Source organism: Amaranthus tricolor, chromosome 17 (assembly GCF_026212465.1).
Source record: "Amaranthus tricolor cultivar Red isolate AtriRed21 chromosome 17, ASM2621246v1, whole genome shotgun sequence".
Lineage (NCBI taxonomy): Eukaryota > Viridiplantae > Streptophyta > Magnoliopsida > Caryophyllales > Amaranthaceae > Amaranthus > Amaranthus tricolor.
Genome location: NC_080063.1, coordinates 2,305,584 through 2,332,953, shown reverse-complemented (window position 1 = coordinate 2,332,953; position 27,370 = coordinate 2,305,584).

Genomic DNA, 27,370 nt, shown 5'->3' with positions numbered 1-27,370 from the left:
GTCATTGACCATTGATCCTTGTTCATTCATCACTGTTCATTCTTCATTGATCATAGATCCATGTTCATTCTTCATCGTTCATTCGTCATTGATCATTGATCCTTGTTCATTCTTCATCGTTCATTCTTCATTGATCATTGATCCTTGTTCATTCTTCATCGTTCATTCTTCATTGATCATTGATCCTTGTTCATTCTTCATCGTTCATTCTTCATTGATCATTGATCCTTGTTCATTCTTCATTGTTCATTCGTCATTGAGCATTGATCCTTGTTCATTCTTCATCGTTCATTCTTCAATGATTATTGATCCTTGTTTATTCTTCATCGTTCATTCGTCATTGAGCATTGATCCTTGTTTATTCTTCATCGTTCATTTTTCATTGATTATTGATCCTTGTTCATTCTTCATCGTTCATTCGTCATTGACCATTGATCCTTGTTCATTCTTCACTGTTCATTCTTCATTGATCATTGATCCTTGTTCATTCTTCATCGTTCATTCGTCATTGACCATTGATCCTTGTTCATTCTTCATCGTTCATTCTTCGTTGATCATTGATCCTTGTTCATTCTTCATCGTTCATTCCTCATTGACCATTGATCCTTGTTCATTCTTCATCGTTCATTTTTCATTGATCATTGATCCTTGTTCATTCTTCATCGTTCATTCGTCATTGATCATTGATCCTTGTTCATTCTTCATCGTTCATTCTTCATTGATCATTGATCCTTGTTCATTCTTCATTGTTCATTCTTCATTGATCATTGATCCTTGTTCATTCTTCATCGTTCATTCGTCATTGATCATTGATCCTTGTTCACTCTTCATCGTTCATTCTTCATTGATCATTGATCCTTGTTCATTCTTCATCGTTCAATCGTCATTGAGCATTGATCCTTGTTCATTCTTCATCGTTCATTCTTCATTGATCATTGATCCTTGTTCATTCTTCATCGTTCATTCTTCATTGATCATTGATCCTTGTTCATTCTTCATCGTTCATTCGTCATTGATCATTGATCCTTGTTCACTCTTCATCGTTCATTCTTCATTGATCATTGATCCTTGTTCATTCTTCATCGTTCATTCTTCATTGATCATTGATCCTTGTTCATTCTTCATCGTTCATTCTTCATTGATCATTGATCCTTGTTCATTCTTCATCGTTCATTCTTCATTGATCATTGATCCTTGTTCATTCTTCATCGTTCATTCTTCATTGATCATTGATCCTTGTTCATTCTTCATCGTTCAATCGTCATTGAGCATTGATCCTTGTTCATTCTCCATCGTTCATTCTTCATTGATCATTGATCCTTGTTTATTCTTCATCGTTCATTCGTCATTGAGCATTGATCCTTGTTCATTCTTCATCGTTCATTTTTCATTGATCATTGATCCTTGTTCATTCTTCATCGTTCATTCGTCATTGACCATTGATCCTTGTTCATTCATCACTGTTCATTCTTCATTGATCATAGATCCTTGTTCATTCTTCATCGTTCATTCGTCATTGATCATTGATCCTTGTTCATTCTTCATCGTTCATTCTTCATTGATCATTGATCCTTGTTCATTCTTCATCGTTCATTCTTCATTGATCATTGATCCTTGTTCATTCTTCATCGTTCATTCTTCATTGATCATTGATCCTTGTTCATTCTTCATTGTTCATTCGTCATTGAGCATTGATCCTTGTTCATTCTTCATCGTTCATTCTTCAATGATTATTGATCCTTGTTTATTCTTCATCGTTCATTCGTCATTGAGCATTGATCCTTGTTTATTCTTCATCGTTCATTTTTCATTGATTATTGATCCTTGTTCATTCTTCATCGTTCATTCGTCATTGACCATTGATCCTTGTTCATTCTTCACTGTTCATTCTTCATTGATCATTGATCCTTGTTCATTCTTCATCGTTCATTCGTCATTGACCATTGATCCTTGTTCATTCTTCATCGTTCATTCTTCGTTGATCATTGATCCTTCTTCATTCTTCATCGTTCATTCGTCATTGACCATTAATCCTTGTTCATTCTTCATCATTCATTCTTCATTGATCATTGATCCTTGTTCATTCTTCATCGTTCATTCGTCATTGACCATTGATCCTTGTTCATTCTTCATCGTTCATTCGTCATTGATCATTGATCCTTGTTCATTCTTCATCGTTCATTTTTCATTTACCATTAATCCTTGTTCATTCTTCATTGTTCATTCTTCATTGATCATTGATCTTTGTTCATTCTTCATCATTCATTCGTCATTGACCATTGATCCTTGTTCATTCTTCATCGTTCATTCTTCATTGATCATTGATCCTTGTTCATTCTTCATCGTTCATTCGTCATTGACCATTGATCCTTGTTCATTCTTCATCGTTCATTTTTCATTGATCATTGATCCTTGTTCATTCTTCATCGTTCATTCGTCATTGATCATTGATCCTTGTTCATTCTTCATCGTTCATTCTTCATTGATCATTGATCCTTGTTCATTCTTCATTGTTCATTCTTCATTGATCATTGATCCTTGTTCATTCTTCATCGTTCATTCGTCATTGATCATTGATCCTTGTTCACTCTTCATCGTTCATTCTTCATTGATCATTGATCCTTGTTCATTCTTCATCGTTCAATCGTCATTGAGCATTGATCCTTGTTCATTCTTCATCGTTCATTCTTCATTGATCATTGATCCTTGTTTATTCTTCATCGTTCATTCGTCATTGAGCATTGATCCTTGTTCATTCTTCATCGTTCATTTTTCATTGATCATTGATCCTTGTTCATTCTTCATCGTTCATTCGTCATTGACCATTGATCCTTGTTCATTCTTCACTGTTCATTCTTCATTGATAATTGATCCTTGTTCATTCTTCATCGTTCATTCGTCATTGACCATTGATCCTTGTTCATTCTTCATCGTTCATTCTTCATTGATCATTGATCCTTCTTCTTTCTTCATCGTTCATTCGTCATTGACCATTAATCCTTGTTCATTCTTCATCATTCATTCTTCATTGATCATTGATCCTTGTTCATTCTTCATCGTTCATTCGTCATTGACCATTGATCCTTGTTCATTCTTCATCGTTCATTCGTCATTGATCATTGATCCTTGTTCATTCTTCATCGTTCATTTTTCATTTACCATTAATCCTTGTTCATTCTTCATCGTTCATTCTTCATTGATCATTGATCTTTGTTCATTCTTCATCATTCATTCGTCATTGACCATTGATCCTTGTTCATTCTTCATCGTTCATTCTTCATTGATCATTGATCCTTGTTCATTCTTCATCGTTCATTCGTCATTGACCATTGATCCTTGTTCATTCTTCATCGTTCATTTTTCATTGATCATTGATCCTTGTTCATTCTTCATCGTTCATTCGTCATTGATCATTGATCCTTGTTCATTCTTCATCGTTCATTCTTCATTGATCATTGATCCTTGTTCATTCTTCATTGTTCATTCTTCATTGATCATTGATCCTTGTTCATTCTTCATCGTTCATTCGTCATTGATCATTGATCCTTGTTCACTCTTCATCGTTCATTCTTCATTGATCATTGATCCTTGTTCATTCTTCATCGTTCAATCGTCATTGAGCATTGATCCTTGTTCATTCTTCATCGTTCATTCTTCATTGATCATTGATCCTTGTTTATTCTTCATCGTTCATTCGTCATTGAGCATTGATCCTTGTTCATTCTTCATCGTTCATGTTTCATTGATCATTGATCCTTGTTCATTCTTCATCGTTCATTCGTCATTGACCATTGATCCTTGTTCATTCTTCACTGTTCATTCTTCATTGATAATTGATCCTTGTTCATTCTTCATCGTTCATTCGTCATTGACCATTGATCCTTGTTCATTCTTCATCGTTCATTCTTCATTGATCATTGATCCTTCTTCTTTCTTCATCGTTCATTCGTCATTGACCATTAATCCTTGTTCATTCTTCATCATTCATTCTTCATTGATCATTGATCCTTGTTCATTCTTCATCGTTCATTCGTCATTGACCATTGATCCTTGTTCATTCTTCATCGTTCATTCGTCATTGATCATTGATCCTTGTTCATTCTTCATCGTTCATTTTTCATTTACCATTAATCCTTGTTCATTCTTCATCGTTCATTCTTCATTGATCATTGATCTTTGTTCATTCTTCATCATTCATTCGTCATTGACCATTGATCCTTGTTCATTCTTCATCGTTCATTCTTCATTGATCATTGATCCTTGTTCATTCTTCATCGTTCATTCGTCATTGACCATTGATCCTTGTTCATTCATCACTGTTCATTCTTCATTGATCATAGATCCTTGTTCATTCTTCATCGTTCATTCGTCATTGACCATAGATCCTTGTTCATTCTTCATCGTTCATTCTTCATTGATCATTGATCCTTGTTCATTCTTCATCGTTCATTCTTCATTGATCATTGATCCTTGTTCATTCTTCATCGTTCAATCGTCATTGAGCATTGATCCTTGTTCATTCTCCATCGTTCATTCTTCATTGATCATTGATCCTTGTTTATTCTTCATCGTTCATTCGTCATTGAGCATTGATCCTTGTTCATTCTTCATCGTTCATTTTTCATTGATCATTGATCCTTGTTCATTCTTCATCGTTCATTCGTCATTGACCATTGATCCTTGTTCATTCATCACTGTTCATTCTTCATTGATCATAGATCCTTGTTCATTCTTCATCGTTCATTCGTCATTGATCATTGATCCTTGTTCATTCTTCATCGTTCATTCTTCATTGATCATTGATCCTTGTTCATTCTTCATCGTTCATTCGTCATTGATCATTGATCCTTGTTCACTCTTCATCGTTCATTCTTCATTGATCATTGATCCTTGTTCATTCTTCATCGTTCATTCTTCATTGATCATTGATCCTTGTTCATTCTTCATCGTTCATTCTTCATTGATCATTGATCCTTGTTCATTCTTCATCGTTCATTCTTCATTGATCATTGATCCTTGTTCATTCTTCATCGTTCATTCTTCATTGATCATTGATCCTTGTTCATTCTTCATCGTTCAATCGTCATTGAGCATTGATCCTTGTTCATTCTTCATCGTTCATTCTTCATTGATCATTGATCCTTGTTTATTCTTCATCGTTCATTCGTCATTGAGCATTGATCCTTGTTCATTCTTCATCGTTCATTTTTCATTGATCATTGATCGTTGTTCATTCTTCATCGTTCATTCGTCATTGACCATTGATCCTTGTTCATTCATCACTGTTCATTCTTCATTGATCATAGATCCTTGTTCATTCTTCATCGTTCATTCGTCATTGACCATTGATCCTTGTTCATTCTTCATCGTTTATTCTTCATTGATCATTGATCCTTGTTCATTCTTCATCGTTCATTGTTCATTGATCATAGATCCTTGTTCATTCTTCATCGTTCATTCGTCATTGATCCTTGTTCATTTTTCATCGTTCATTCTTTATTGATCATTGATCCTCGTTCATTCTTCATTGAGCATTGATACTTGTTCATTCTTCATCGCTCATTCTTCATTGACCATTGATCCTTGTTCATTCTTCATCGTTTATTCGTCATTGATCATTGATCCTTGTTCATTCTTCATCGTTCATTCTTCATTGATCATTGATCCTTGTTCATTCTTCATCGTTCATTCTTCATTGATCATTGATCCTTGTTCATTCTTCATCGTTCATTCTTCATTGATCATTGATCCTTGTTCATTCTTCATCGTTCATTCGTCGTTGAGCATTGATCCTTGTTCATTCTTCATCGTTCATTCTTCATTGATCATTGATCCTTGTTCATTCTTCATCGTTCATTCGTCATTGAGCATTGATCCTTGTTCATTCTTCATCGTTCATTCTTCATTGATCATTGATCCTTGTTTATTCTTCATCGTTCATTCGTCATTGAGCATTGATCCTTGTTCATTCTTCATCGTTCATTTTTCATTGATCATTGATCCTTATTCATTCTTCATCGTTCATTCTTCATTGATCATTGATCCTTCTTCATTCTTCATCGTTCATTCGTCATTGACCATTAATCCTTGTTCATTCTTCATCGTTCATTCTTCATTGATCATTCATCCTTGTTCATTCTTCATCGTTCATTTTTCATTGATCATTGATCCTTGTTCATTCTTCATCGTTCATTCGTCATTGACCATTGATCCTTGTTCATTCATCACTGTTCATTCTTCATTGATCATTGATCCTTGTTCATTCTTCATCGTTCATTCATCGTTGACCATTGATCCTTGTTCATTCTTCATCGTTCATTCTTCATTGATCATTGATCCTTGTTCATTCTTCATCGTTCATTGTTCATTGATCATAGATCCTTGTTCATTCTTCATCGTTCATTCGTCATTGATCCTTGTTTATTTTTCATCGTTCATTCTTTATTGATCATTGATCCTCGTTCATTCTTCATTGAGCATTGATACTTGTTCATTCTTCATCGTTCATTCTTCATTGATCATTGATCCTTGTTCATTCTTCATCGTTCATTCGTCATTGACCATTGATCCTTGTTCATTCATCACTGTTCATTCTTCATTGATCATAGATCCTTGTTCATTCTTCATCGTTCATTCGTCATTGACCATTGATCCTTGTTCATTCTTCATCGTTCATTCTTCATTGATCATTGATCCTTGTTCATTCTTCATCGTTCATTCTTCATTGATCATTGATCCTTGTTCATTCTTCATCGTTCAATCGTCATTGAGCATTGATCCTTGTTCATTCTCCATCGTTCATTCTTCATTGATCATTGATCCTTGTTTATTCTTCATCGTTCATTCGTCATTGAGCATTGATCCTTGTTCATTCTTCATCGTTCATTTTTCATTGATCATTGATCCTTGTTCATTCTTCATCGTTCATTCGTCATTGACCATTGATCCTTGTTCATTCATCACTGTTCATTCTTCATTGATCATAGATCCTTGTTCATTCTTCATCGTTCATTCGTCATTGATCATTGATCCTTGTTCATTCTTCATCGTTCATTCTTCATTCATCATTGATCCTTGTTCATTCTTCATCGTTCATTCGTCATTGATCATTGATCCTTGTTCACTCTTCATCGTTCATTCTTCATTGATCATTGATCCTTGTTCATTCTTCATCGTTCATTCTTCATTGATCATTGATCCTTGTTCATTCTTCATCGTTCATTCTTCATTGATCATTGATCCTTGTTCATTCTTCATCGTTCATTCTTCATTGATCATTGATCCTTGTTCATTCTTCATCGTTCATTCTTCATTGATCATTGATCCTTGTTCATTCTTCATCGTTCAATCGTCATTGAGCATTGATCGTTGTTCATTCTTCATCGTTCATTCTTCATTGATCATTGATCCTTGTTTATTCTTCATCGTTCATTCGTCATTGAGCATTGATCCTTGTTCATTCTTCATCGTTCATTTATCATTGATCATTGATCGTTGTTCATTCTTCATCGTTCATTCGTCATTGACCATTGATCCTTGTTCATTCATCACTGTTCATTCTTCATTGATCATAGATCCTTGTTCATTCTTCATCGTTCATTCGTCATTGACCATTGATCCTTGTTCATTCTTCATCGTTTATTCTTCATTGATCATTGATCCTTGTTCATTCTTCATCGTTCATTGTTCATTGATCATAGATCCTTGTTCATTCTTCATCGTTCATTCGTCATTGATCCTTGTTCATTTTTCATCGTTCATTCTTTATTGATCATTGATCCTCGTTCATTCTTCATTGAGCATTGATACTTGTTCATTCTTCATCGCTCATTCTTCATTGACCATTGATCCTTGTTCATTCTTCATCGTTTATTCGTCATTGATCATTGATCCTTGTTCATTCTTCATCGTTCATTCTTCATTGATCATTGATCCTTGTTCATTCTTCATCGTTCATTCTTCATTGATCATTGATCCTTGTTCATTCTTCATCGTTCATTCTTCATTGATCATTGATCCTTGTTCATTCTTCATCGTTCATTCGTCGTTGAGCATTGATCCTTGTTCATTCTTCATCGTTCATTCTTCATTGATCATTGATCCTTGTTCATTCTTCATCGTTCATTCGTCATTGAGCATTGATCCTTGTTCATTCTTCATCGTTCATTCTTCATTGATCATTGATCCTTGTTTATTCTTCATCGTTCATTCGTCATTGAGCATTGATCCTTGTTCATTCTTCATCGTTCATTCTTCATTGATCATTCATCCTTGTTCATTCTTCATCGTTCATTTTTCATTGATCATTGATCCTTGTTCATTCTTCATCGTTCATTCGTCATTGACCATTGATCCTTGTTCATTCATCACTGTTCATTCTTCATTGAGCATTGATCCTTGTTCATTCTTCATCGTTCATTCATCATTGATCATTGATCCTTGTTCATTCTTCATCGTTCATTCGTCATTGAGCATTGATCCTTGTGCATTCTTCATCGTTCATTCTTCATTGATCATTGATCCTTGTTTATTCTTCATCGTTCATTCGTCATTGAGCATTGATCCTTGTTTATTCTTCATCGTTCATTTTTCATTGATCATTGATCCTTGTTCATTCTTCATCGTTCATTCTTCATTGATCATTGATCCTTCTTCATTCTTCATCGTTCATTCGTCATTGACCATTAATCCTTGTTCATTCTTCATCGTTCATTCTTCATTGATCATTCATCCTTGTTCATTCTTCATCGTTCATTTTTCATTGATCATTGATCCTTGTTCATTCTTCATCGTTCATTCGTCATTGACCATTGATCCTTGTTCATTCATCACTGTTCATTCTTCATTGATCATTGATTGTTGTTCATTCTTCATCGTTCATTCGTCATTGACCATTGATCCTTGTTCATTCTTCATCGTTCATTCTTCATTGATCATTGATCCTTGTTCATTCTTCATCGTTCATTGTTCATTGATCATAGATCCTTGTTCATTCTTCATCGTTCATTCGTCATTGATCCTTGTTTATTTTTCATCGTTCATTCTTTATTGATCATTGATCCTCGTTCATTCTTCATTGAGCATTGATACTTGTTCATTCTTCATCGTTCATTCTTCATTGACCATTGATCCTTGTTCATTCTTCATCGTTCATTCGTCATTGATCATTGATCGTTGTTCATTCTTCATCGTTCATTCTTCATTGATCATTGATCCTTGTTCATTCTTCATCGTTCATTCTTCATTGATCATTGATCCTTGTTCATTCTTCATCGTTCATTCTTTATTGATCATTGATCCTTGTTCATTCTTCATCGTTCCTTCGTCATTGAGCATTGATCCTTGTTCATTCTTCATCGTTCATTCTTCATTGATCATTGATCCTTGTTCATTCTTCATCGTTCATTCGTCATTGAGCATTGATCCTTGTTCATTCTTCATCGTTCATTCTTCATTTAGCATTGATCCTTGTTCATTCTTCATTGTTCATTCGTCATTTATCATTGATCCTTGTTCATTCTTCATCGTTCATTCTTTATTTATCATTCATCCTTGTTCATTCTTCATCGTTCATTCTTCATTGATCATTGATCCTTCTTCATTCTTCATTGTTCATTCGTCATTGACCATAAATCCTTGTTCATTCTTCATCGTTCATTCTTCATTGATCATTCATCCTTGTTCATTCTTCATCGTTCATTCGTCATTGACCATTGATCCTTGTTCATTCTTCATCGTTCATTCTTCATTGATCATTGATCCATGTTCATTCTTCATCGTTCATTCTTCATTGATCATTGATCCTTGTTCATTCTTCATCGTTCATTTGTCATTGACCATTAATCCTCGTTCATTCTTCATCGTTCATTCGTCATTGATCATTGATCCTTGTTCATTCTTCATCGTTCATTCTTCATTGATCATTGATCCTTGTTCATTCTTCATCGTTCATTCTTCATTGATCATTGATCCCTGTTCATTCTTCATCGTTCATTCTTCATTGATCATTGATCCTTGTTCATTCTTCATCGTTCATTCTTCATTGATCATTGATCCTTGTTCATTCTTCATCGTTAATTCTTCATTGATCGTTGATCCTTGTTCATTCTTCATCGTTCATTCGTCATTGACCATTAATTCTTGTTCATTCTTCATCGTTCATTCTTCATTGATCATTGATCCTTGTTCATTCTTCATTGTTCATTCTTCATTGATCATTGATCCTTTTTCATTCTTCATCGTTCATTCGTCATTCACCATTAATCCTTGTTCATTCTTCATCGTTCATTCTTCATTGATCATTGATCCTTGTTCATTCTTCATAGTTCATTCGTCATTGATCATTGATCCTTGTTCATTCTTCATTGATCAATGATCCTTGTTCATTCTTCATCGTTCATTCTTCATTGATCATTGATCCTTGTTCATTCTTCATCGTTCATTCGTCATTGACCATTAATCCTTGTTCATTCTTCATCGTTCATTCTTCATTGATCATTGATCCTTGTTCATTCTTCATCGTTCATTCTTCATTGATCATTGATCCTTGTTCATTCTTCATGGTTCATTCGTCATTGATCATTGAGCTTTGTTCATTCTTCATCGTTCATTATTCATCGATCATTGATCCTTGTTCATTCTTCATCGTTCATTCTTCATTGATCATTGATCCTTGTTCATTCTTCATCGTTCATTGTTCATTGATCATAGATCCTTGTTCATTCTTCATCGTTCATTCGTCATTGATCCTTGTTCATTTTTCATCGTTCATTCTTTATTGATCATTGATCCTCGTTCATTCTTCATTGAGCATTGATACTTGTTCATTCTTCATCGCTCATTCTTCATTGACCATTGATCCTTGTTCATTCTTCATCGTTTATTCGTCATTGATCATTGATCCTTGTTCATTCTTCATCGTTCATTCTTCATTGATCATTGATCCTTGTTCATTCTTCATCGTTCATTCTTCATTGATCATTGATCCTTGTTCATTCTTCATCGTTCATTCTTCATTGATCATTGATCCTTGTTCATTCTTCATCGTTCATTCGTCGTTGAGCATTGATCCTTGTTCATTCTTCATCGTTCATTCTTCATTGATCATTGATCCTTGTTCATTCTTCATCGTTCATTCGTCATTGAGCATTGATCCTTGTTCATTCTTCATCGTTCATTCTTCATTGATCATTGATCCTTGTTTATTCTTCATCGTTCATTCGTCATTGAGCATTGATCCTTGTTCATTCTTCATCGTTCATTTTTCATTGATCATTGATCCTTGTTCATTCTTCATCGTTCATTCTTCATTGATCATTGATCCTTCTTCATTCTTCATCGTTCATTCGTCATTGACCATTAATCCTTGTTCATTCTTCATCGTTCATTCTTCATTGATCATTCATCCTTGTTCATTCTTCATCGTTCATTTTTCATTGATCATTGATCCTTGTTCATTCTTCATCGTTCATTCGTCATTGACCATTGATCCTTGTTCATTCATCACTGTTCATTCTTCATTGATCATTGATCCTTGTTCATTCTTCATCGTTCATTCATCGTTGACCATTGATCCTTGTTCATTCTTCATCGTTCATTCTTCATTGATCATTGATCCTTGTTCATTCTTCATCGTTCATTGTTCATTGATCATAGATCCTTGTTCATTCTTCATCGTTCATTCGTCATTGATCCTTGTTTATTTTTCATCGTTCATTCTTTATTGATCATTGATCCTCGTTCATTCTTCATTGAGCATTGATACTTGTTCATTCTTCATCGTTCATTCTTCATTGACCATTGATCCTTGTTCATTCTTCATCGTTCATTCGTCATTGATCATTGATCCTTGTTCATTCTTCATCGTTCATTCTTCATTGATCATTGATCCTTGTTCATTCTTCATCGTTCATTCTTCATTGATCATTGATCCTTGTTCATTCTTCATCGTTCATTCTTTATTGATCATTGATCCTTGTTCATTCTTCATCGTTCCTTCGTCATTGAGCATTGATCCTTGTTCATTCTTCATCGTTCATTCTTCATTGATCATTGATCCTTGTTCATTCTTCATCGTTCATTCGTCATTGAGCATTGATCCTTGTTCATTCTTCATCGTTCATTCTTCATTTAGCATTGATCCTTGTTCATTCTTCATTGTTCATTCGTCATTTATCATTGATCCTTGTTCATTCTTCATCGTTCATTCTTTATTTATCATTCATCCTTGTTCATTCTTCATCGTTCATTCTTCATTGATCATTGATCCTTCTTCATTCTTCATTGTTCATTCGTCATTGACCATTAATCCTTGTTCATTCTTCATCGTTCATTCTTCATTGATCATTCATCCTTGTTCATTCTTCATCGTTCATTCGTCATTGACCATTGATCCTTGTTCATTCTTCATCGTTCATTCTTCATTGATCATTGATCCATGTTCATTCTTCATCGTTCATTCTTCATTGATCATTGATCCTTGTTCATTCTTCATCGTTCATTTGTCATTGACCATTAATCCTCGTTCATTCTTCATCGTTCATTCGTCATTGATCATTGATCCTTGTTCATTCTTCATCGTTCATTCTTCATTGATCATTGATCCTTGTTCATTCTTCATCGTTCATTCTTCATTGATCATTGATCCCTGTTCATTCTTCATCGTTCATTCTTCATTGATCATTGATCCTTGTTCATTCTTCATCGTTCATTCTTCATTGATCATTGATCCTTGTTCATTCTTCATCGTTAATTCTTCATTGATCGTTGATCCTTGTTCATTCTTCATCGTTCATTCGTCATTGACCATTAATTCTTGTTCATTCTTCATCGTTCATTCTTCATTGATCATTGATCCTTGTTCATTCTTCATTGTTCATTCTTCATTGATCATTGATCCTTTTTCATTCTTCATCGTTCATTCGTCATTCACCATTAATCCTTGTTCATTCTTCATCGTTCATTCTTCATTGATCATTGATCCTTGTTCATTCTTCATAGTTCATTCGTCATTGATCATTGATCCTTGTTCATTCTTCATTGATCAATGATCCTTGTTCATTCTTCATCTTTTATTCTTCATTGATCATTGATCCTTGTTCATTCTTCATCGTTCATTCGTCATTGACCATTAATCCTTGTTCATTCTTCATCGTTCATTCTTCATTGATCATTGATCCTTGTTCATTCTTCATCGTTCATTCTTCATTGATCATTGATCCTTGTTCATTCTTCATGGTTCATTCGTCATTGATCATTGAGCTTTGTTCATTCTTCATCGTTCATTATTCATCGATCATTGATCCTTGTTCATTCTTCATCGTTCATTCTTCATTGATCATTGATCCTTGTTCATTCTTCATCGTTCATTCTTCATTGATCATTGATCCTTGTTCATTCTTCATCGTTCATTTGTCATTGACCATTAATCCTCGTTCATTCTTCATCGTTCATTCGTCATTGATCATTGATCCTTGTTCATTCTTCATTGTTCATTCTTCATTGATCATTGATCCTTGTTCATTCTTCATCGTTCATTCTTCATTGATCATTGATCCTTGTTCATTCTTCATCGTTCATTCTTCATTGATCATTGATCCTTGTTCATTATTCATCGTTCATTCTTCATTGATCATTGATCCTTGTTCATTCTTCATCGTTAATTCTTCATTGATCATTGATCCTTGTTCATTCTTCATCGTTCATTCGTCATTGACCATTAGTTCTTGTTCATTCTTCATCGTTCATTCTTCATTGATCATTGATCCTTGTTCATTCTTCATTGTTCATTCTTCATTGATCATTGATCCTTTTTCATTCTTCATCGTTCATTCGTCATTCACCATTAATCCTTGTTCATTCTTCATCGTTCATTCTTCATTGATCATTGATCCTTGTTCATTCTTCATCGTTCATTCGTCATTGAGCATTGATCCTTGTTCATTCTTCATCGTTCATTCTTCATTGATCATTGATCCTTGTTTATTCTTCATCGTTCATTCGTCATTGAGCATTGATCCTTGTTCATTCTTCATCGTTCATTTTTCATTGATCATTGATCCTTGTTCATTCTTCATCGTTCATTCTTCATTGATCATTGATCCTTCTTCATTCTTCATCGTTCATTCTTCATTGATCATTGATCCTTGTTCATTCTTCATCGTTCATTCTTCATTGATCATTGATCCTTGTTCATTCTTCATCGTTCATTCGTCATTGAGCATTGATCCTTGTTCATTCTTCATCGTTCATTCTTCATTGATCATTGATCCTTGTTCATTCTTCATCGTTCATTCGTCATTGAGCATTGATCCTTGTTCATTCTTCATCGTTCATTCTTCATTGATCATTGATCCTTGTTCATTCTTCATTGTTCATTCGTCATTGATCATTGATCCTTGTTCATTCTTCATCGTTCATTCTTTATTTATCATTCATCCTTGTTCATTCTTCATCGTTCATTCTTCATTGATCATTGATCCTTCTTCATTCTTCATTGTTCATTCGTCATTGACCATTAATCCTTGTTCATTTTTCATCGTTCATTCTTCATTGATCATTCATCCTTGTTCATTCTTCATCGTTCATTCGTCATTGACCATTGATCCTTGTTCATTCTTCATCGTTCATTCTTCATTGATCATTGATCCTTGTTCATTCTTCATGGTTCATTCGTCATTGATCATTGAGCTTTGTTCATTCTTCATCGTTCATTATTCATCGATCATTGATCCTTGTTCATTCTTCATCGTTCATTCTTCATTGATCATTCATCCTTGTTCATTCTTCATCGTTCATTCTTCATTGATCATTGATCCTTGTTCATTCTTCATCGTTCATTTGTCATTGACCATTAATCCTCGTTCATTCTTCATCGTTCATTCGTCATTGATCATTGATCCTTGTTCATTCTTCATCGTTCATTCTTCATTGATCATTGATCCTTGTTCATTCTTCATCGTTCATTCTTCATTGATCATTGATCCTTGTTCATTCTTCATCGTTCATTCTTCATTGATCATTGATCCTTGTTCATTCTTCATCGTTCATTCTTCATTGATCATTGATCCTTGTTCATTCTTCATCGTTCATTCTTCATTGATAATTGATCCTTGTTCATTCTTGATCGTTCATTCTTCATTGATCATTGATCCTTGTTCATTCTTCATCGTTTATTCTTCATTGATCATTGATCCTTGTTCATTCTTCATCGTTCATTTGTCATTGACCATTAATCCTTGTTCATTCTTCATCGTTCATTCGTCATTGATCATTGATCCTTGTTCATTCTTCATCGTTCATTCTTCATTGATCATTGATACTTGTTCATTCTTCATCGTTCTTTCTTTATTGATCATTGATCCTTGTTCATTCTTCATCGTTCATTCGTCATTGATCATTGATCCTTGTTCATTCTTCATCGTTCATTCGTTACTGACCATTAATTCTTGATCATTCTTCATTGATCATTGATCCTTGTTCATTCTTCATCGTTCATTCTTCATTGATCATTGATCCTTGTTCATTCTTCATCGTTCATTCGTCATTGATCATTGATCTTTGTTCATTCTTCATCGTTCCTTCTTCATTGATCGTTGATCCTTGTTCATTCTTCATCGTTCATTCTTCATTGATAATTGATCCTTGTTCATTCTTCATCGTTCATTCTTCATTGATCATTGATCCTTGTTCATTCTTCATCGTTCATTATTCATTGATCATTGATCCTTGTTCATTCTTTATCGTTCATTCGTCATTAACCAATAAATCTTGTTTATTCTTCATTGATCATTGATCCTTGTTCATTCTTCATCGTTCATTCGTCATTAACCATTGATCCTTGTACATTCTTCATCGTTTATTCTTCATTGATCATTGATCCTTGTTCATTCTTCATCGTTTATTCTTCATTGATCATTGATCCTTGTTCATTCTTCATCGTTCATTCTTCATTGATCATTCATCCTTGTTCATACTTCATGGTTCATTCGTCATTGATCATTGAGCTTTGTTCATTCTTCATCGTTCATTATTCATCGATCATTGATCCTTGTTCATTCTTCATCGTTCATTCTTCATTGATCATTGATCCTTGTTCATTCTTCATCGTTCATTCTTCATTGATCATTGATCCTTGTTCATTATTCGTCGTTCATTTGTCATTGATCATTGATCCCTGTTCATTCTTCATCGTTCATTCGTCATTGATCATTGATCCCTGTTCATTCTTCATTGATCATTGATCCTTGTTCATTCTTCATCGTTCATTCTTCATTGATCATTGATCCTTGTTCATTCTTCATCGTTCATTCTTGATTGATCATTGATCCTTGTTCATTCTTCATCGTTCATTCTTCATTGATCATTGATCCTTGTTCATTCTTCATCGTTCATTCTTCATTGATAATTGATCCTTGTTCATTCTTGATCGTTCATTCTTCATTGATCATTGATCCTTGTTCATTCTTCATCGTTTATTCTTCATTGATCATTGATCCTTGTTCATTCTTCATCGTTCATTTGTCATTGACCATTAATCCTTGTTCATTCTTCATCGTTCATTCGTCATTGATCATTGATCCTTGTTCATTCTTCATCGTTCATTCTTCATTGATCATTGATACTTGTTCATTCTTCATCGTTCATTCTTTATTGATCATTGATCCTTGTTCATTCTTCATCGTTCATTCGTCATTGATCATTGATCCTTGTTCATTCTTCATCGTTCATTCGTTACTGACCATTAATTCTTGATCATTCTTCATTGATCATTGATCCTTGTTCATTCTTCATCGTTCATTCTTCATTGATCATTGATCCTTGTTCATTCTTCATCGTTCATTCGTCATTGATCATTGATCTTTGTTCATTCTTCATCGTTCCTTCTTCATTGATCGTTGATCCTTGTTCATTCTTCATCGTTCATTCTTCATTGATAATTGATCCTTGTTCATTCTTCATCGTTCATTCTTCATTGATCATTGATCCTTGTTCATTCTTCATCGTTCATTATTCATTGATCATTGATCCTTGTTCATTCTTTATCGTTCATTCGTCATTAACCAATAAATCTTGTTTATTCTTCATTGATCATTGATCCTTGTTCATTCTTCATCGTTCATTCGTCATTAACCATTGATCCTTGTTCATTCTTCATCGTTTATTCTTCATTGATCATTGATCCTTGTTCATTCTTCATCGTTTATTCTTCATTGATCATTGATCCTTGTTCATTCTTCATCGTTCATTCTTCATTGATCATTGATCCTTGTTCATACTTTATGGTTCATTCGTCATTGATCATTGAGCTTTGTTCATTCTTCATCGTTCATTATTCATCGATCATTGATCCTTGTTCATTCTTCATCGTTCATTCTTCATTGATCATTGATCCTTGTTCATTCTTCATCGTTCATTCTTCATTGATCATTGATCCTTGTTCATTATTCGTCGTTCATTTGTCATTGATCATTGATCCCTGTTCATTCTTCATCGTTCATTCGTCATTGATCATTGATCCCTGTTCATTCTTCATCGTTCATTCTTCATTGATCATTGATCCTTGTTCATTCTTCATCGTTCATTCTTCATTGATCATTGATCCTTGTTCATTCTTCATCGTTCATTCTTGATTGATCATTGATCCTTGTTCATTCTTCATCGTTCATTCTTCATTGATCATTGATCCTTGTTCATTCTTCATCGTTCATTCTTCATTGATAATTGATCCTTGTTCATTCTTGATCGTTCATTCTTCATTGATCATTGATCCTTGTTCATTCTTCATTGTTTATTCTTCATTGATCATTTATCCTTGTTCATTCTTCATCGTTCATTTGTCATTGACCATTAATCCTTGTTCATTCTTCATCGTTCATTCGTCATTGATCATTGATCCTTGTTCATTCTTCATCGTTCATTCTTCATTGATCATTGATACTTGTTCATTCTTCATCGTTCATTCTTTATTGATCATTGATCCTTGTTCATTCTTCATCGTTCATTCGTCATTGATCATTGATCCTTGTTCATTCTTCATCGTTCATTCGTTACTGACCATTAATTCTTGATCATTCTTCATTGATCATTGATCCTTGTTCATTCTTCATCGTTCATTCTTCATTGATCATTGATCCTTGTTCATTCTTCATGGTTCATTCGTCATTGATCATTGAGCTTTGTTCATTCTTCATCGTTCATTATTCATCGATCATTGATCCTTGTTCATTCTTCATCGTTCATTCTTCATTGATCATTCATCCTTGTTCATTCTTCATCGTTCATTCTTCATTGATCATTGATCCTTGTTCATTCTTCATCGTTCATTTGTCATTGACCATTAATCCTCGTTCATTCTTCATCGTTCATTCGTCATTGATCATTGATCCTTGTTCATTCTTCATCGTTCATTCTTCATTGATCATTGATCCTTGTTCATTCTTCATCGTTCATTCTTCATTGATCATTGATCCTTGTTCATTCTTCATCGTTCATTCTTCATTGATCATTGATCCTTGTTCATTCTTCATCGTTCATTCTTCATTGATCATTGATCCTTGTTCATTCTTCATCGTTCATTCTTCATTGATAATTGATCCTTGTTCATTCTTGATCGTTCATTCTTCATTGATCATTGATCCTTGTTCATTCTTCATCGTTTATTCTTCATTGATCATTGATCCTTGTTCATTCTTCATCGTTCATTTGTCATTGACCATTAATCCTTGTTCATTCTTCATCGTTCATTCGTCATTGATCATTGATCCTTGTTCATTCTTCATCGTTCATTCTTCATTGATCATTGATACTTGTTCATTCTTCATCGTTCTTTCTTTATTGATCATTGATCCTTGTTCATTCTTCATCGTTCATTCGTCATTGATCATTGATCCTTGTTCATTCTTCATCGTTCATTCGTTACTGACCATTAATTCTTGATCATTCTTCATTGATCATTGATCCTTGTTCATTCTTCATCGTTCATTCTTCATTGATCATTGATCCTTGTTCATTCTTCATCGTTCATTCGTCATTGATCATTGATCTTTGTTCATTCTTCATCGTTCCTTCTTCATTGATCGTTGATCCTTGTTCATTCTTCATCGTTCATTCTTCATTGATAATTGATCCTTGTTCATTCTTCATCGTTCATTCTTCATTGATCATTGATCCTTGTTCATTCTTCATCGTTCATTATTCATTGATCATTGATCCTTGTTCATTCTTTATCGTTCATTCGTCATTAACCAATAAATCTTGTTTATTCTTCATTGATCATTGATCCTTGTTCATTCTTCATCGTTCATTCGTCATTAACCATTGATCCTTGTTCATTCTTCATCGTTTATTCTTCATTGATCATTGATCCTTGTTCATTCTTCATCGTTTATTCTTCATTGATCATTGATCCTTGTTCATTCTTCATCGTTCATTCTTCATTGATCATTCATCCTTGTTCATACTTCATGGTTCATTCGTCATTGATCATTGAGCTTTGTTCATTCTTCATCGTTCATTATTCATCGATCATTGATCCTTGTTCATTCTTCATCGTTCATTCTTCATTGATCATTGATCCTTGTTCATTCTTCATCGTTCATTCTTCATTGATCATTGATCCTTGTTCATTATTCGTCGTTCATTTGTCATTGATCATTGATCCCTGTTCATTCTTCATCGTTCATTCGTCATTGATCATTGATCCCTGTTCATTCTTCATTGATCATTGATCCTTGTTCATTCTTCATCGTTCATTCTTCATTGATCATTGATCCTTGTTCATTCTTCATCGTTCATTCTTGATTGATCATTGATCCTTGTTCATTCTTCATCGTTCATTCTTCATTGATCATTGATCCTTGTTCATTCTTCATCGTTCATTCTTCATTGATAATTGATCCTTGTTCATTCTTGATCGTTCATTCTTCATTGATCATTGATCCTTGTTCATTCTTCATCGTTTATTCTTCATTGATCATTGATCCTTGTTCATTCTTCATCGTTCATTTGTCATTGACCATTAATCCTTGTTCATTCTTCATCGTTCATTCGTCATTGATCATTGATCCTTGTTCATTCTTCATCGTTCATTCTTCATTGATCATTGATACTTGTTCATTCTTCATCGTTCATTCTTTATTGATCATTGATCCTTGTTCATTCTTCATCGTTCATTCGTCATTGATCATTGATCCTTGTTCATTCTTCATCGTTCATTCGTTACTGACCATTAATTCTTGATCATTCTTCATTGATCATTGATCCTTGTTCATTCTTCATCGTTCATTCTTCATTGATCATTGATCCTTGTTCATTCTTCATCGTTCATTCGTCATTGATCATTGATCTTTGTTCATTCTTCATCGTTCCTTCTTCATTGATCGTTGATCCTTGTTCATTCTTCATCGTTCATTCTTCATTGATAATTGATCCTTGTTCATTCTTCATCGTTCATTCTTCATTGATCATTGATCCTTGTTCATTCTTCATCGTTCATTATTCATTGATCATTGATCCTTGTTCATTCTTTATCGTTCATTTGTCATTAACCAATAAATCTTGTTTATTCTTCATTGATCATTGATCCTTGTTCATTCTTCATCGTTCATTCGTCATTAACCATTGATCCTTGTTCATTCTTCATCGTTTATTCTTCCTTGATCATTGATCCTTGTTCATTCTTCATCGTTTATTCTTCATTGATCATTGATCCTTGTTCATTCTTCATCGTTCATTCTTCATTGATCATTGATCCTTGTTTATACTTCATGGTTCATTCGTCATTGATCATTGAGCTTTGTTCATTCTTCATCGTTCATTATTCATCGATCATTGATCCTTGTTCATTCTTCATCGTTCATTCTTCATTGATCATTGATCCTTGTTCATTCTTCATCGTTCATTCTTCATTGATCATTGATCCTTGTTCATTATTCGTCGTTCATTTGTCATTGATCATTGATCCCTGTTCATTCTTCATCGTTCATTCGTCATTGATCATTGATCCCTGTTCATTCTTCATCGTTCATTCTTCATTGATCATTGATCCTTGTTCATTCTTCATCGTTCATTCTTCATTGATCATTGATCCTTGTTCATTCTTCATCGTTCATTCTTCATTGATCATTGATCCTTGTTCATTCTTCATCGTTCATTCTTCATTGATCATTGATCCTTGTTCATTCTTCATCGTTAATTCTTCATTGATCATTGATCCTTTTTCATTCTTCATCGTTCATTCGTCATTCACCATTAATCCTTGTACATTCTTCATCGTTCATTCTTCATTGATCATTGATCCTTGTTCATTCTTCATAGTTCATTCGTCATTGATCATTGATCCTTGTTCATTCTTCATCGTTCATTCTTCATTGATCAATGATCCTTGTTCATTCTTCATCGTTTATTCTTCATTGATCATTGATCCTTGTTCATTCTTCATCGTTCATTCGTCATTGACCATTAATCCTTGTTCATTCTTCATCGTTCATTCTTCATTGATCATTGATCCTTGTTCATTCTTCATCGTTCATTGTTCATTGATCATTGATCCTTGTTCATTCTTCATCGTTCATTCGTCATTGATCATTGATCCTTGTTCATTCTTAATCGTTCATTCTTCATTGATCATTTACCCTTGTTCATTCTTCATCGTTCATTCGTCATTTATCATTGATCCTTGTTTATTCTTCATCGTTCTTTCTTTATTGATCATTGATCCTTGTTCATTCTTCATCGTTCATTCGTCATTGATCGTTGATCCTTGTTAATTCTTCATCGTTCATTCGTTAATGACCATTAATTCTTGTTCATTCTTCATTGATCATTGATCCTTGTTCATTCTTCATCGTTCATTCTTCATTGATCATTGATCCTTGTTCATTCTTCATCGTTCATTCGTCATTGATCATTGATCTTTGTTCATTCTTCATCGTTCCTTCTTCATTGATCGTTGATCCTTGTTCATTCTTCATCGTTCATTAGTTATTGACCATTAATTCTTGTTCATTCTTCATTGATCATTGATCCTTGTTCATTCTTCATCGTTCATTCTTCATTGATCATTGATCCTTGTTCATTTTTCGTCGTTCATTCGTCATTAACCATTGATACTTGTTCATTCTTCATCGTTCATTCGTCATTGACCATTGATCCTTGTTCATTCTTCATCGTTAATTCTTCATTGATCATTGATCCTTGTTCATTCTTTATCGTTCATTCTTCATTGATCATTGATCCTTGTTCATTCTTCATCGTTCATTCGTCATTGAGCATTGATCCTTGTTCATTCTTCATCGTTCATTCTTCATTGATCATTGATCCTTGTTCATTCTTCATCGTTCATTCGTCATTGACCATTGATCCTTGTTCATTCTTCATCGTTCATTCTTCATTGATCATTGATCCTTGTTCATTCTTCATCGTTCATTCGTCATTGACCATTGATCCTTGTTCATTCTTCATCGTTTATTCTTCATTGATCATTGATCCTTGTTCATTCTTCATCGTTCATTCTTCATTGATCATTGATCCTTGTTCATTCTTCATCGTTAATTCGTCATTGATCATTGAGCTTTGTTCATTCTTCATCGTTCATTATTCATCGATCATTGGTCCTTGTTCATTCTTCATCGTTCATTCTTCATTGATCATTGATCCTTGTTCATTCTTCATCGTTTATTTTTCATTGATCATTGATCCTTGTTCATTCTTCATCGTTCATTTGTCATTGACCATTAATCCTTGTTCATTCTTCATCGTTCATTCGTCATTGATCATTGATCCTTGTTCAATCTTCATCGTTCATTCTTCATTGATCATTGATACTTTTTCATTCTTCATCGTTCTTTCTTTATTGATCATTGATCCTTGTTCATTCTTCATCGTTCATTCGTCATTGATCATTGATGCTTGTTCATTCTTCATCGTTCATTCGTTACTGACCATTAATTCTTGTTCATTCTTCATTGATCATTGATCCTTGTTCATTCTTCATCGTTCATTCTTCATTAATCATTGATCCTTGTTCATTCTTCATCATTCATTCGTCATTGATCATTGATCTTTGTTCATTCTTCATCGTTCCTTCTTCATTGATCGTTGATCATTGTTCATTCTTCATTGTTCATTCTTCATTGATAATTGATCCTTGTTCATTCTTCATCGTTCATTCTTCATTGATCATTGATCCTTGTTCATTCTTCATCGTTCATTATTCATTGATCATTGATCCTTGTTCATTCTTTATCGTTCATTCGTCATTAACCAATAATTCTTGTTTATTCTTCATTGATCATTGATCCTTGTTCATTCTTCATCGTTCATTCGTCATTAACCATTGATCCTTGTTCATTCTTCATCGTTTATTCGTCATTGATCATTGATCCTTGTTCATTCTTCATCGTTCATTCTTCATTGATCATTGATCCTTGTTCATTCTTCATCGTTCATTATTCATTGATCATTGATCCTTGCTCATTCTTCATCGTTCATTTATCATTGACCATTAATCCTCGTTCATTCTTCATCGTTCATTCGTCATTGATCAATGATCCCTGTTCATTCTTCATCGTTCATTCTTCATTGATCATTGATCCTTGTTCATTCTTCATCGTTCATTCTTCATTGATCATTGATCCTTGTTCATTCTTCATCGTTCATTCTTCATTGATCATTGATCCTTGTTCATTCTTCATCGTTCATTCTTCATTGATCATTCATCCTTGTTCATTCTTCATCGTTAATTCTTCATTGATCATTGATCCTTGTTCATTCTTCATCGTTCATTCGTCATTGACCATTAATTCTTGTTCATTCTTCATCGTTCATTCTTCATTGATCATTGATCCTTGTTCATTCTTCATTGTTCATTCTTCATTGATCATTGATCCTTTTTCATTCTTCATCGTTCATTCGTCATTCACCATTAATCCTTGTTCATTCTTCATCGTTCATTCTTCATTGATCATTGATCCTTGTTCATTCTTCATAGTTCATTCGTCATTGATCATTGATCCTTGTTCATTCTTCATCGTTCATTCTTCATTGATCAATGATCCTTGTTCATTCTTCATCGTTTATTCTTCATTGATCATTGATCCTTGTTCATTCTTCATCGTTCATTCGTCATTGACCATTAATCCTTGTTCATTCTTCATCGTTCATTCTTCATTGATCATTGATCCTTGTTCATTCTTCATCGTTCATTGTTCATTGATCATTGATCCTTGTTCATTCTTCATCGTTCATTCGTCATTGATCATTGATCCTTGTTCATTCTTAATCGTTCATTCTTCATTAATCATTTATCCTTGTTCATTCTTCATCGTTTATTCGTCATTTATCATTGATCCTTGTTTATTCTTCATCGTTCTTTCTTTATTGATCATTGATCCTTGTTCATTCTTCATCGTTCATTCGTCATTGATTGTTGATCCTTGTTCATTCTTCATCGTTCATTCGTTACTGACCATTAATTCTTGTTCATTCTTCATTGATCATTGATCCTTGTTCATTCTTCATCGTTCATTCGTCATTGATCAATGATCCCTGTTCATTCTTCATCGTTCATTCTTCATTGATCATTGATCCTTGTTCATTCTTCATCGTTCATTCTTCATTGATCATTGATCCTTGTTCATTCTTCATCGTTCATTCTTCATTGATCATTGATCCTTGTTCATTCTTCATCGTTCATTCTTCATTGATCATTGATCCTTGTTCATTCTTCATCGTTAATTCTTCATTGATCATTGATCCTTGTTCATTCTTCATCGTTCATTCGTCATTGACCATTAATTCTTGTTCATTCTTCATCGTTCATTCTTCATTGATCATTGATCCTTGTTCATTCTTCATTGTTCATTCTTCATTGATCATTGATCCTTTTTCATTCTTCATCGTTCATTCGTCATTCACCATTAATCCTTGTTCATTCTTCATCGTTCATTCTTCACTGATCATTGATCCTTGTTCATTCTTCATAGTTCATTCGTCATTGATCATTGATCCTTGTTCATTCTTCATCGTTCATTCTTCATTGATCAATGATCCTTGTTCATTCTTCATCGTTTATTCTTCATTGATCATTGATCCTTGTTCATTCTTCATCGTTCATTCGTCATTGACCATTAATCCTTGTTCATTCTTCATCGTTCATTCTTCATTGATCATTGATCCTTGTTCATTCTTCATCGTTCATTGTTGATTGATCATTGATCCTTGTTCATTCTTCATCGTTCATTCGTCATTGATCATTGATCCTTGTTCATTCTTAATCATTCATTCTTCATTAATCATTTATCCTTGTTCATTCTTCATCGTTTATTCGTCATTTATCATTGATCCTTGTTTATTCTTCATCGTTCTTTCTTTATTGATCATTGATCCTTGTTCATTCTTCATCGTTCATTCGTCATTGATTGTTGATCCTTGTTCATTCTTCATCGTTCATTCGTTACTGACCATTAATTCTTGTTCATTCTTCATTGATCATTGATCCTTGTTCATTCTTCATCGTTCATTCTTCATTGATCATTGATCCTTGTTCATTCTTCATCGTTCATTCGTCATTGATCATTGATCTTTGTTCATTCTTCATCGTTCCTTCTTCATTGATCGTTGATCCTTGTTCATTCTTCATCGTTCATTAGTCATTGACCATTAATTCTTGTTCATTCTTCATTGATCATTGATCCTTGTTCATTCTTCATCGTTCATTCTTCATTGATCATTGATCCTTGTTCATTTTTCATCGTTCATTCGTCATTAACCATTGATGCTTGTTCATTCTTCATCGTTCATTCGTTACTGACCATTAATTCTTGTTCATTCTTCATTGATCATTGATCCTTGTTCATTCTTCATCGTTCATTCTTCATTAATCATTGATCCTTGTTCATTCTTCATCATTCATTCGTCATTGATCATTGATCTTTGTTCATTCTTCATCGTTCCTTCTTCATTGATCGTTGATCTTTGTTCATTCTTCATTGTTCATTCTTCATTGATAATTGATCCTTGTTCATTCTTCATCGTTCATTCTTCATTGATCATTGATCCTTGTTCATTCTTCATCGTTCATTATTCATTGATCATTGATCCTTGTTCATTCTTTATCGTTCATTCGTCATTAACCAATAATTCTTGTTTATTCTTCATTGATCATTGATCCTTGTTCATTCTTCATCGTTCATTCGTCATTAACCATTGATCCTTGTTCATTCTTCATCGTTTATTCGTCATTGATCATTGATCCTTGTTCATTCTTCATCGTTCATTCTTCATTGATCATTGATCCTTGTTCATTCTTCATCGTTCATTATTCATTGATCATTGATCCTTGCTCATTCTTCATCGTTCATTTATCATTGACCATTAATCCTCGTTCATTCTTCATCGTTCATTCGTCATTGATCAATGATCCCTGTTCATTCTTCATCGTTCATTCTTCATTGATCATTGATCCTTGTTCATTCTTCATCGTTCATTCTTCATTGATCATTGATCCTTGTTCATTCTTCATCGTTCATTCTTCATTGATCATTGATCCTTGTTCATTCTTCATCGTTCATTCTTCATTGATCATTCATCCTTGTTCATTCTTCATCGTTAATTCTTCATTGATCATTGATCCTTGTTCATTCTTCATCGTTCATTCGTCATTGACCATTAATTCTTGTTCATTCTTCATCGTTCATTCTTCATTGATCATTGATCCTTGTTCATTCTTCATTGTTCATTCTTCATTGATCATTGATCCTTTTTCATTCTTCATCGTTCATTCGTCATTCACCATTAATCCTTGTTCATTCTTCATCGTTCATTCTTCATTGATCATTGATCCTTGTTCATTCTTCATAGTTCATTCGTCATTGATCATTGATCCTTGTTCATTCTTCATCGTTCATTCTTCATTGATCAATGATCCTTGTTCATTCTTCATCGTTTATTCTTCATTGATCATTGATCCTTGTTCATTCTTCATCGTTCATTCGTCATTGACCATTAATCCTTGTTCATTCTTCATCGTTCATTCTTCATTGATCATTGATCCTTGTTCATTCTTCATCGTTCATTGTTCATTGATCATTGATCCTTGTTCATTCTTCATCGTTCATTCGTCATTGATCATTGATCCTTGTTCATTCTTAATCGTTCATTCTTCATTAATCATTTATCCTTGTTCATTCTTCATCGTTTATTCGTCATTTATCATTGATCCTTGTTTATTCTTCATCGTTCTTTCTTTATTGATCATTGATCCTTGTTCATTCTTCATCGTTCATTCGTCATTGATTGTTGATCCTTGTTCATTCTTCATCGTTCATTCGTTACTGACCATTAATTCTTGTTCATTCTTCATTGATCATTG